This window comes from Ornithorhynchus anatinus, chromosome 5, assembly GCF_004115215.2.
Source record: "Ornithorhynchus anatinus isolate Pmale09 chromosome 5, mOrnAna1.pri.v4, whole genome shotgun sequence".
Classification (NCBI taxonomy): domain Eukaryota; kingdom Metazoa; phylum Chordata; class Mammalia; order Monotremata; family Ornithorhynchidae; genus Ornithorhynchus; species Ornithorhynchus anatinus.
In genome coordinates this window covers 74,482,246-74,495,839 of record NC_041732.1, presented here as the reverse complement: position 1 = coordinate 74,495,839, position 13,594 = coordinate 74,482,246, and the positions used below count along the sequence as shown (strand labels likewise).

The 13,594-nt window shown below is 46.9% G+C and overlaps 1 long non-coding RNA gene across 1 annotated transcript; it reads left to right on the top strand.

Annotated features, from left to right (window-relative positions):
• The first annotated feature begins 9,330 nt into the window (after nt 1-9,330).
• LOC114812221 lies at nt 9,331-11,669 on the top strand. Its single transcript, XR_003759870.2, has 3 exons — nt 9,331-9,565; nt 11,349-11,396; nt 11,482-11,669. It is a non-coding gene; the product is annotated as an uncharacterized LOC114812221 (long non-coding RNA).
• Nucleotides 11,670-13,594: the final 1,925 nt, after the last annotated feature.

The following is a 13,594-nucleotide window of genomic DNA, read 5'->3' as shown; positions in this document are numbered from 1 at the left end:
TAATTATTATTATTTGTACAGTTATTCTATTTATTTTATTAGTGATGTGTATATATCTATAATTCTATTTATCTATTTTGATCTTAATGATGCCTGTCTACTCGTTTTCTTTTATTGTCTGTCTCCCCCTTCTAGACTGTGAGCCCATAGTTGGGTAGGGATTGTCTCTATCTGTGGCCGAATTGTACTTTCTGAGAGTTTAGTACAGTGCTCCGCACACAGTAAGCGCTCGATATATACGATTGAATGAATGAATGAAAGTAGCAGAGCTGGGATTAGAACCCATGACCTCTGACTCCCAGGCCTGCGCTCTTTCCACTATGGAGAACCTGTTTGGAAGAATGGATGACAGCGTCGGTGGCGTGGGCGGAGTCGCTCTGGCTCTTTTGTCCCTGACGGTGGTGTTCCTGCTGGGTCACAGGGGGGCAACGAGTGAGACGGCGGGCATAGGCGAGGCCTATGTACAGATCTGCCCAAATTAGTCAGCCTGTGGCAGAACCGGGGCAAGAGGAAGCTCAGCTCTTTCCACCGCACCAGAACAGAGCCCGTTGAGCAGATTGCTCTCAAAGCAGCCTGGCCTAGTGGATAGAGCATAAGTCTGGAAGGCAGAAGGATCTGGATTCTACCCCCAGCTCTGCCACTGCCCGCTGTGTGACCGTGGACAGGTCACTTCACATCTCTGGGCCTCAGTTACCTCATCTGTAAAATGGGGACTAAGACTGTGAGCCCCTTAAGCTTGTATCTACCCCAATTCCTGGAACATAGCAAGCACTTTAAAAATACCATAAAAATAAGTAAATAATGATAAAGAAGTTCTCTAGCTTTAACTGACTCCTGGGTCAGATGTTGTGAGGAACACAGTTGGGGAAAATTTTGTCACTGAGACCGGGCCCTTAAAGATCTTATAATTCAGATGAAAAGGGATTTCTTAATAAGTGATTTCAGTCAGTGAGTCAACAGTATTTATTGAGCACTTGTTGGGCGCAGAGCACTGTACTAAGAAGTGGGGGAGAACAATGGAATTGGTAGGCATGATCACTGCTCTCAAAGGCATTTAGTATTAATTGTTATGTCTTAAATATGACTGACTGAATGAATGAATGTCACGACTCAGAAGCTACGAAGCAATAAGGCCCATGTTCTCACCCTTCTAATGCCTTTTGCTCTTGTCCATGAGGCTTGCAGAGAGGCAGGAGTGAGCAGAAGCCATTCTGTGACTCTCCAGGAGATTGCAAACCATCTCTCTCCCTCTTAGAGGTTGAACAAGTAGCCGGGGTCAAACCACTGGCGGCCTTATTTCTCCAACAGAAATGCTACATAAACCATTCCACCCTTTAATTCCCTCCTGCTCACTGGTGGTATATAACCCATCGCTCCTCGGTAATTAGAAAAGGGGAATTGAAAATAGTCCTTTAGAGATAACTAGAAAAAGGAGCCGAGGAATGGATTCCTGCACAGTAGTAATATGGTAAATATTAATAATCATTCGTTCGGTCAGTCATATTTATTGAGTGCTTACTGCGTACAAAACACCAAGTACTTGGGAGAGCACAATATAACAGTGAACAGATATAATCCTGCCCACAGCGAGCTCACAGTCTAGAGGGGAAGACATATTAGTATAAATAAATTACAGATATACGCAGATATATACATATGTGCCGTAGGGATGGGAGAGAGGATGAATGAAGGAGCAAGTAAGAGTGGTGCAGAAGGGAGTGAGAGGAGAGGAGGGCTTAGTCTAACTTAGTCTGACTGTTGCCGAATTGTACATTCCAAGCGCTTAGTACAGTGCTCTGCACATAGTAAGCGTTCAATAAATACTATTGAATGAATGAACTTAGTCTAATACTAACTGTGACATCAGTTAAACCCTTATTATGTGCCCAGACTATGTTAAGTGATGGAACAGATATCAGTCAATCATCAATCATATTTTTTGAGTGTTTACTAAGTGCAGAACACTGCACTTAGCTCTAGGGCGAGGACAGGATAATAATAATGGTGGTAATTGTTAAGCGCTTACTATGTGCAAAGCACTGTTCTAAGCGCTGGGGGGATACAAGGTGATCAGGTTGTCCCACGTGGGGCTCACGGTCTTAATCCCCATTTTACAGATGAGGGAACTGAGGCACAGCGAAGTTAAGTGACTTGCCCACAGTCACACAGCTGATAAGTGGCGGAGCTGGGATTCGAACTCATGACCTCTGACTCCCAAGCCCGGGCTCTTTCCACTGAGCCACGTATATGGTCCAGGACCACAAGAAGGATATCATGCAATCAGATGAGACACAGTCCTGGTTCCACATGGGCTTCGATGTCCAAGGGGGAGAAAGAATAAGCATCTTATTCTTACAGAGGAGGAAACTGAGGCATGGTGAAGTTGAATGACGGGTCAAGGTCTTCCAGCAAGCAAGTGGCGGAGTGCGATTAGAACTCAGGCCTTGTGACTCCCAGCCTGGTGTTCTTTCCAAATGGGTTCAGCTGAGGAGAGACAGAAGGTAGAGAGATTCAGAGTTTTCAGTTTAAGATATTCAAAACATTAGTGGATGTCTGTGGCTCGGAGTGGTATCAAGCAAGGGTATTTAGTGAGTGCCTATTGAGTCCTGAGCACTGTACTAAGAGCTTGAGAGAGTTCTACGGAAATCAATCAGTGGTATTTACTGAGAGCTTACTATATGCTGAACAGCGTAATAAGTGCTTGAGAGAGTACAATTCAAGAAATCAGATGCCCCTTCCTCTAAAGAGCTTCCACTTTATTGGGGAAATAGACAAAAATAGTTTTGATTGCAACAGCTACAGGAAGAATAGGAATATAGGATAAAGTAGTACATAACGTAGCTAAATAAATAGTTGAACAATGCTTTTCAACTGGGGATATTAGAACCACTAGTGGGATGCTGACAAGGAAAGGGAAAGAAGGCACAGGGATCCTGAGAGGTTAGAAACATTCCAAACATTTGGAATGTTTATGCTCCTATTAGAGGCTATATGACCTTGGGCAAATCACTTAACTTCTGTCTCAGTTTCCTCATCTGTAAAATGGGGAATTCAATGCCTGTTCTCCCCACTACTTACTGTGAGCCCCATGACTGATCTGATTAACTTGTATCTATCTCAGTAAGCACTCAACAAATACAATAATAATAAAAAGAACATAAGATCCTTGAAGGCGGGGAACTCGGGTCTTGTTTCTGTTGTACTTTCCCGAGCACTAATTGATTGATTGATTGAGACAAACTGTGGCAAAAGCTGAAGGAGATGAGGTCAAGTAGGGCAAAGAATCATTCAGGGGTATTTATTGAGCACTTACTGTGTAAGTAATCAGATTAAGTGATTGGGTACTGTTCTAAGGAAGAAAGAGGAAGAAAAGCACAAGGAGAAGGGCTTTCTGTGCTATTTCACAGGAGGTGAGAGTCCTGAATTTTCCAGTAAGCAATCACTTGGTGAGAAATGAAAGAACAAGACTGTAAAAAGAAAAGTCCAAAGAAACTAATTCTGCATCTGAGGCCCTGGTCGATAGCTGACAATTTCCAAGATGTTTGTCAGACTAAATTAATCGAACTCTGGCAAAGAGAAGGAAACAAACATATTTTTCCTGCTCTCCGGCAGGGGTTCGGAGACTCTGTCCCAGTGCTCATTTGGAGACTCTGAAATTAAACTCCCCTTTCTTGATGGGAGACTGTTGTAACTGTAATTCCCTTTAATGAAGCTGGGCACTGGGGCAGCAAAATGGATCCAGGTTTTCTTTGCACTTTGTCTCCTATCCCCACCACCGTTTTGACTGGGCATCTCTGGCAGAAAGAGAAGCAACGTGGCCTAGTGGGAAGAGCATAGGCCTAGGAATCAGAACACCTGAGTTCTAATCCTGAATCTTCCCATTGTTTTCTGTGTGACCTTGTGTAAGTCACTTAACTTCTCTGTGCCTCAGTTTCCTCAGCTGTAAAATGAGGATTCATTCTCACTCCCTCTTATTTAGACTGTGAGCCCCACGTAAGACAGGATAGGTGTCCAAACTAACTTTGCTCTACCCCAGTTCTTAGAACAGTGCTTGACACATAATAAGCACTTAAAAAAAATGAAAGAGCATGGGCCTGAGAGTCAGGAGACCTGGATTCTGATTCCAGCATTGCCACTGATGTGTTGCGGGACTCCGGACAAGTCAACCTGTCTGGGCCTCAGTGCCCAGAGAAATAAGACTAGTAATACTACTGGCAGTTGGATTACCAACTTGTGTCGATCACACCAGCTTGGGAACTACCCGTTGAACCTAAGGATTGAGCCAAGATGAAGCCAAACACAGCACCAGGGAGTTGGCTGCTAACGCTGGCAGGGAACGTGTCTGTTTATTGTTGATTTGTACTCTCTCAAGCTCTTAGTACAGTGCTCTGAACACAGTAAGTGCTCAGTAAATACGACTGAATGAATGAACGAATGAATGCTGGTGCTCCCTAATGGGATTCTCCAGCGCCGTCTCTGAGTCGAACCCCAGAATCCCTGCCAGGCCCAGAGACACCCTCGACCAACTCAGTGCACTTAACCGTATTGATGTCTGTCTCCCCACCTCTATATTGTAAGCTTGTTGCGGGCAGGGAATGAGTCTGTTTATTTTTGTTTTGTACTCTCTCAAGCACTCAGTAAATAGGATTGAATGAACGAATGACCCTGTTGAAATAGCTCGTGAATGGGGTAAGATACGTAGGGGTGAATGTATGAGTTCTTTGGGCTGGTCAGTCACTCCATCATATATTTTGAATCACAGCGGCCTAGAGTGGATAGACCATGGGCCTGGGAGTCAGAGGTACCTGGGTTCAAGTCATGGCTCTGCTATATGTCTGCTGTGTGACCTTGGGCAAGTCACTTCACTTCTCTGTGCCTCGGTCACCTCTCCTGTAGAATGGGGATTAAGAGTGTAAGCCCCACGTGGGGCAGGGACTGTATCCAGCATACTTAACTTGTTCTTACTCCAGCTCTTAGAAAAGTGCTTGGCACATAGTAAGCACTTAACAAGCACTACAATTATTATTATTTGAGTGTTCACTGTGTGCAGAGCACTTTGCTAAGCCCTTTGGAGAGTACAGTACAACAGTAAGAAAGATACATTCATTCAATTCATTCAATCAATCGTATTTATTGAGTACTTATTTTGGGCTGCCCTCATTGAGCTTGCAGTCTACAGGGCAAGCCCAGCGACAGCCCTACTTCCCAAGTAACATGCCCTCAGATGAGCTGAGGGAGTCTGCAGAGAGCCCTTTAAAGGACACCCCTTAAAACCCCGCGTGGGCTACTTCGGGAAGGCAGTACAAATGTCTGTCTTCCCCTGTAGACTGGAAGTTCCTTGCAGGCAGGGATAACAATGTTGGTATTTGTTAAAGCGCTTACTATGTGCAGAGCACTGTTTTAAGCGCTGGGGGAGATACAGGGTAATCAGGTTGTCCCACGTGAGGCTCACGGTTAATCCCCATTTGACAGATGAGGTAACTGAGGCACAGAGAAGTTAAGTGACTTGCCCACAGTCTCACAGCTGACAAGCGGCAGAGCCGGGAGTCGAACCCTTGACCTCTGACTCCGAAGCCCAGGTTCTTTCCACTGAGCCACGCTGCTTCCGATCATGTCCACTGAGTCTATTGAATTTTACTTTACCAAGTGCTTAGTACAGTACTGTGCACATAGCAGGTGCTCAATCGATTGATTGATATATCTGGATGGGACAGGACAGCTGAAAACCAGAAAGTGGTATAAAATTGAGAGAATGGCTATAAAATTGAGTAAATGGCCACCCTGGTGTTGCTCTCCTGTTCTGTGCTGTTGTTGACTTGTAAGAACCAGGTGTAGGATTCTCAGTTGGCTCTCCAGATTCACTGCCCTTCTGAACCTGAACCCCTTTCACCTCCCCAGACCTGCGACCATAACTTAATTCAACCCCGTACTCAGGGTGTAAGCTGAAACTACGACTCCGTCCTAAGACAGGTGGGTTAGGAGACAATCAGACCTTCAGTATGGATCAATTCTCTTCCAGGAAGCACAATTGGACTCTTGCTAAAAGTTTATGCTGTCAAATTCAGCAGTGAAACGGATGATCCAGTGTTAAATGGCACTCAATTTACTCCTCTCCTGGGAAGGGATTTACACTTCTAATGCTTCTAAATAGCCCTAAAATAATACATCAGCTGATTTGGATGGGGGGGGGGGGGCTGGGAGATGCAGGCTGGCATCTTCCAGATGATCTTTCTTTTCTTCTTCTTTTTTTTTAAATTTCTTTTTTCCAGAATAGAGATGATAAAACCTGTTTAGACATGAATCCAGCCAGGGTAAATTGTTACAATTGTTTGAAGTAGGCTGAAAAATTGATTCTATTATATCTCCGCAGCACCAGGCAGGCATGAAAATACAGATCTAATTGTTCGGGTGCCTTGAGAGAGATGCACGCTGGGAATGTTTTATTCATGGGGACAGAGGGAGTTGTGTGCGGGGAGCGCTATTCAACCTTGGCTGGAAAGCCTATTGGCCAGCGCGGGGCCCCTCAGCCAACCGGAGCTCCGTCGGATGAGAGGTGAGGGACACGTGGTAACACCTGGTGAGAAGCTCACAGAGACCTGCCCCACCGCCTCCCTTCATGATTTGGGACTTACGACTTCCGGGCGTCGTCGTTACACTGGCAGGGAAATAAATATTTATGCTGGAATGCCCCCAGTTGGTTTAAAATAAGAAATATGTAGATGAATGAATTGATTAATACGTAAATAACACCAGCTACGATTAAAAAGGACAGGGATCGGGTCTAATTTCCACTTGCGTATTCTTTCCCAGCATTTATTACAGTGCTCTGCATTCAGTAAGCACTTAATACCTTCTATTATTCCTACTCCTAAGGCGACCCCCAATTTCTTACAGAACCTTCAAAAATGAAGCATTTCCTTTTGAATCGAGCTCCTTTGAAAAGAATGATCCAAAAGGGTTGTAAACAAGGATTCATCTATTTCCCGTTTCTCATTTTGACCCCTAAATGTTTACTGGAGAGAACCCGGCCTCGGGGAGATGGGGAGATGGAGGTTTCCGAGTTTGAATTTTGACTTGGCTTGGATATGGTTCACGCTTTTCCCTACCTGATTAATAATAGCGTTGATCAAGTGCCCATTCCGTACAGGGCACTGTCATGAGTGCTTGGGGCGTATAAAACAAAGAATTCATTCATTCATTCATTCAATAGTATTTATTGAGCTCTTACTATGTGCAGAGCACTGTACTAAGCGCTTGGAATGAACAAGTCGGCAACAGGTAGAGACAGTCCCTGCCGTTGGACGGGCTCACGGTCTAATCGGGGGAGACGGGCAGACGAGAACGATGGCGATAAATAGAGTCAAGGGGAAGAACATCTAGTAAAAACAATGGCAACTAAATAGAATCAAGGTGATGTACATCTAATCCTCCTTGACCTCTCTGCTGCCTTTGACACTGTCGACCATCCCCTCCGCCTCCATACCTTATCTCACCTCGGCTTCACGGACTCCGTCCTCTCCCGGTTCTCCTCTCACCTCTCTGGCCGGTCGTTCTCGGTCTCCTTCGCCGGCGCCTCCTCCCCCTCCCATCCTTTAACTGTTGGAGTTCCTCAAGGGTCAGTTCTCGGCCCTCTTCTGTTCTCCATTTACACTCACTCCCTCGGTGAACTCATCCGCTCTCACGGCTCTGACTACCATCTCTACGCAGATGACCCGCAGATCTACATCTCCGCCCCTGTCCTCTCCCCCTCCCTTCGGGCTCGCGTCTCCTCCCGCCTCCGGGACGTCTCCGCCTGGATGTCGGCCCGCCGCCTAAAACTCAACGTGAGCGAGACCGAGCTCCTCATCTTCCCTCCCAAACCCGGTCCTCTCCCAGACTTCTCTATCACCGTGGATGGCACGACATCCCTCCCGTCTCTCGGGCCCGTGATCTCGGTGTCATCCTTGACTCGTCTCTCTCGTTCACCCCACGCATCCTATCCGTTACTGAGACCTGCCGGTTTCACCTCTACGATATCACCAAGATCCGCCCTTTCCTCTCCACCTAAACGGCTACCTTACTGCTACGGGCTCTCGTTATATCTTGGCTAGACTACCGTGTCAGCCTTCTCTCTGATCTCCCTTCCTCCTCTCTCGCCCCGCTCCAGTCTATTCTTCACTCCGCTGCCCGGCTCATCTTCCCGCAGAAACGATCTGGGCGTGTCACTCCCCTTCTTAAACACCTCCAGTGGTTGCCTATCGACCTCCGCTCCAAACAAAAACTCCTCACTCTAGGCTTCGAGGCTCTACATCACCTTGCCCCTTCCTACCTCTCCTCCCTTCTCTCTTTCTACCGCCCACCCCGCACGCTCCGCTCCTCCGCCGCCCACCTCCTCGCCGTCCCTCGGTCCCGCCCATCCCGCCGTCGACCCCCGGGCCACGTCCTCCCGCGGTCCCGGAACGCCCTCCCTCCTCACCTCCGCCAAACCGATTCTCTTCCCCTCTTCAAAACCCTACTTAAAACTCACCTCCTCCAAGAGGCCTTCCCAGACTGAGCTCCCCTTCTCCCTCTACTCCCTCTACCCCCCCCCCCGCTTCACCTCTCCGCAGCTTAACCCTCTTTTCCCCCCATTTCCCTCTGCTCCTCCCCCTCTCCCTTGCCATCCCCTCGGCACTGTACTCGTCTGCTCAAATGTATATATTTTCATTACCTTATTTATTTTGTTAATGAAACGTACACCGCCTCGATTCTATTTAGTTGCCATTGTTTTTACGAGATATCCTTCCCCTCGACTCTATTTATCGCCATCGTTCTCGTCTGTCCGTCTCCCCCGATTAGACCGTGAGCCCGTCAAACGGCAGGGACGGTCTCTATCTGTTGCCGACTTGTTCATCCCAAGCGCTTAGTACAGTGCTCTGCACATAGTAAGCGCTCAATAAATACTATTGAATGAATGAATGAATGAATCCCATTAAACAAAATAAATAGGGTAATAAAAAAGTGATGCATTCCCTACCCACAGAGAGCTTACTTTCTCATGGAGGAAGGGAGAGGAAGATAATGTCTCCCTGGAGAATGTTGCATTGAGATTTCAGGACCTGAAAATGGATGCAATCCTTCTGAGCAAGGAACTAGTGGTTAAAAGAGTGCACCGGGAACAAAATATGAGGTCCCCGTTCTTAGGAAGTTTATAATCTAATGGGAGAGCTAAACAAAGAAGAATCATAGCCTAGTGGAAAGGGTCTAGCTTTGGGAGTGAGAGAACCCCGGTTTTAATCCGGGCTCTGCTATCTGCCCACTGTGTGACCTTGGGCAATTCATAGAACTTCTCTGTGCCTTGTTTAGACTCTGAGATCCCTGTGGGTCAGAGAACATTGGAAGGGCCAGACCGGGGAAGAAGATCCTCGGCCATCTCGGAGGCGAGAGGTGTTTGCTCACGAGAACAGGACGTGGGATATGCTCATGCTGTGGATCCTGGGTGGACACCGGGCGCAAAAGAGGGATCGGAGAGGATCCTTGGAAGACTGGAGTCCAGCATCCAGGAGTTTGGAGGAGTGAGGCTTCTGCTCCTGAAGGGGAGAAGAATGTGAGCCCCAGGGAACTACAGAGAGTACTGGAGGGGGGAGAATATTAGATCCAGATAGTAAAGCAGTTGGAATTGGATTTGTTTTCATTTGTTGCCTTGTTAAGAATATATTAACTATTATAGAGAACCCAGATCTTGCAGGTCTACCTGCAGTAACGGTTTGGGGAGAAGCTCCTGGTGGCAGGGAGGCACGTGACGTGGAAAGCTGCGGGTAGTCGGGCTTTGTCCGTAAGCTTCCTGTAGCCAACCCTGGGAGGAGTTGGGGGTAAGCTAGTGCTCAGTGATCTCTATTCTGTAGAGAGACACCTGGGTTTCAACATAGAGTGGTGGCCACGATAGAGGGGTGACTTAGGAAACAGTGAGCAGGAAGCCTCCAAATGTGCGTTAGAAGAACGGGAAACCCAGAGAGCTTTAGGAACCAGCAGAGGCTGATCTGGGTCTAGATGCTGCTTAAGTGACTTCAAGGCCTTTTTCAGTCGGGATTTAGGGCTGGCAACCCCCCCAAACATCTCAGCTTCCCACTGCGTGGTACAGTGCTTAACAAATACCACAATTATTTCTATTATTCTTACAGGCAAAAAATATTTGTAAATAGTGGGAACAGGAGCAAGAACAATGATCTAACAGGCCATGGCACAAGTATGCATTTTTTTATGGTATTTGTTAAGCTCTTATTACGTACCAGGCTCTGTATTGAGCGCTAGGGTAGATACAAGCTAACCGGGTTGGACATAGTCCCTGTCTCACATTGGGGCTCACAGTCTTAATTCCCATTTGACAGATGAAGTAACTGAGGCACATAGAAGTGAAGTGACTTGCCCAAAGTCACACAGCAGACAAGTGTCGGATTTGGAATTGGAACCCGGGTCCTACTGACTCCTTGGCCCTTGCTCTAGCCACTAGGCCACGCTGCTTCAGGTCAGAATGAAATGGCTGAATAAATAATTGAATACGCAATGGAAGATAAATAGATACCTTAGGAGCTGAGGATGTCAGACATATCAGCACTTTTTGGTCAAGTGGAAGCCAGGCCGATTTGCATTTGAGGACGAGTTTGGGAGCCAGAGGTCGTGGGTTCTAATCCCCATTCTGACACTTGTCTGCTGTGTGACCTCGAGCAAGTCACTTAACTTATTTGTGCCTCAGTTATCTCATCTGTAAAATGGGGATTGAGACTGTGAGCCCCACATGGGACAACCTGATTACCTTGTATTTACCCCAGCGCTTTGAACTGCTCTTGGCACATAGTAAACACTTAATAAATACCATAATAATGATTATTATTAAGCAGAAAGCCTCAGCTTCTTACCTTGACTTTATATTCCCTGAATTCTGTGAAATTGACCGGAGCTGGGCCCTCAGTAGACAACACCACCGAGTCCCAGCAATCAATCGATCAATCATTGGTGTCTACTGAGCACTGATTCTGTATAAAGAGCTAGACTCAGTGCTCAGGGGAGGACGACAGAGTTAGGAGACACCATCAATTTCATCGAAAGGCTCTAGCTGGGTTTAAATGAGTCCAGATCACTTTCTATTTATCAAACATCCTCAAATTGTCATTGATTTTTTAGAACTATGGCTGTTTATCCTGCACAATCTGTTCATAAACACAAGGCCCATTCAGAAAGTCTCCACAGAACTCACAGGAGCCCAGGACTCCCTGGCGGTGTGGAAATTTACCGGCAGCAACATCGGTTTGACTATTTAATTGTCCCAGCCACCCTGGCTTCATTTCCTGAATATTATTCAAACCACTGTACTGTAACTTACTCCCCAATAGGTAATACAGCAGCCGAAAAGAGCGAGAGCGTCAGACCAGAATTTCCAGGTATGGCCGACTCGATCAATCATCTCCATTACCGTGTGGATACCGGGAAATGTACCCACAATCAACTTGCTTTTATCTATTTAAGATTCGACATGATCGAAGGGGTCGGGGCGAGCCGATGCCGCCGCGAACATGAGGCGGTCTTTCTTCTTCAGGAGAATAATTGATTTTTAGAAGCCGTCTGCTTATTCATAGACCTTTCAATTACCTGGGAGAGAACAGAAGATGAGGGAAATTGTGTTAAAACATTACAAATGCGCATATGTGCTTGAAGAGGTGTCTCCGTTGTTCTTGAGTGGGTGGTGTTTTAGTGCAAATAGAGTAACTGGTGTCCGAGACGATGGAGTCTGCCGCCTGTGTTAGAGTGAAAACCCCTTGCGTGACCGAATCTAAGTCTGAAAGTGTGGAAATGACAATGTCAGAGGAATTTAGGAGTTTGGGAAGGTCGGTAAAAATTCAACAAAATGAGCTTAGGAAAGATCTAGAGAGTGAATTTTCTGATCTCCCGAGGCTGGGAGGTATTACAGGTTGTTAGGTAACCACAGATCTTCTGAAAGGCAGTAATGAAGCCGGAGTAAATTACACTAAAAGGGGCCCATCGTGGAAAAATGGCACTAACCAAGTGGGCTGGCAAGGAATTCTACTCCAGTAGTGAAGTAGGTCCTGGAGGACAGAGCAGCACAGAAACCCATAGTAATAGTGTCTATTATTGTATTGTACTCTCCCAAGCACTCAGTACAGTGTTTTGCATATAGTAAGCGCTTAATAAATACGATTGAGTGAGTGAATGAAAGGTATTCGATAAGCACTTCCTATGTGCTGGGGTAGGTAATCAGGTCAGTCATGTATGTTTATGATTTTTATTAGCCACTTATAATGAGCCAGATGTGGTACTAAGTCCTGGGGTATTTATTCATTCCGTCGTGTTTATTGAGTGTTTACTGTGCACTTTAAGAGCACTGTACTAAGCCCTTGGGGGGGGGTACAATATAACAATAAACACATACATTCCCTGCCCACAAGGAGCTTATAGTCTACAGAGGACACAAGCTAGTCAGTCAGCCCATGTTCCATATGAGGCTCACAGTTTTACCCCCCCCGCCCCCATTTTATAGATGAGGTAACTGAGGCCCAGAGAAGTTGAGTGACTTCCCAAGGTCACACAGCAGTCAAGTGGCAGACCTGGGATTAGAACCCGAGTCCTCTCGCTCCCAGGCCCGTGCTCTTTCCACTTGATCCTACTGCTTCTCCAGACATCGCGGCTGACCTACATGGGATGAGGGAGAACGGGCATCCAACCCCCATTTTGTAGTGAGGTAACAGAGGCCCAGAGAAGTTAAGTAACTTTTCAGATCTCACATATAATAGCACCGTACTAAGCGCTGGAGGGAATACAAGCAAATCAGGTTGGACACAGTCCCTCTCCCTTGTGGGGCTCACAGTCTCAATCCCCATTTTACATTCTGAGATAAACGAGGCCCGGAGAAGTGAAGTGACTTGCCCGAGAACACACAGCAGACAAGTGGCAGAGCCGGGATTGGAACTCGCGACCTTCTGGCTCCCAGCCCCATGCTCTATTCGCTATGTCACTTGGCTTCTCCAGACTTGACATTCTCCTGTCAGAGCCAGTGGTCGTAATGCTGAAATAGCACATGAACCTAAGAACTCGGCAGCGTTGTCATCGCAGCGCTGTCATCATAACTCAAAATGTCCCAGGTCGAGGTTGGCCCGAATCTGATTCCTGCCTCCATGTGGTCCCTGGGAGATAGGCGGCAGCTGGCTGTTTTTTGTGGATCTCATGCAGAAAATCGCCTTTGACTACCAGCCAGCTGTTTCCAGCGGCCCAAGTGGGAGCAGCTGGCATCCGCCGACAGCGGCTATCTCTGGATCACAGCCTCTTTCCCCCGGACCAGCAACCCTCCGCAGTAGCGCTGGGGATGGGGAGAGAACCCCAGGAGCCCAAGTGGCTTGGGTGAGCTCTGATGTGGGACCTCATTTTCCTTCCATTCACACTTCAGCTCTTCCCAAGGGATCGATTCTGATTCCATCTCTGTTTAATCTAGGGGCTGCAGCTAAGACTTGTTTCTCATCTGTGGCCTTAACTGAGCCTCTTGTGTTGAACTAATTCTTACCTGACCTTTCTTTCCCCTCACTTTTCTTGTACACCACAGAAGAATTTAGCAGCGTAATTCAAAATC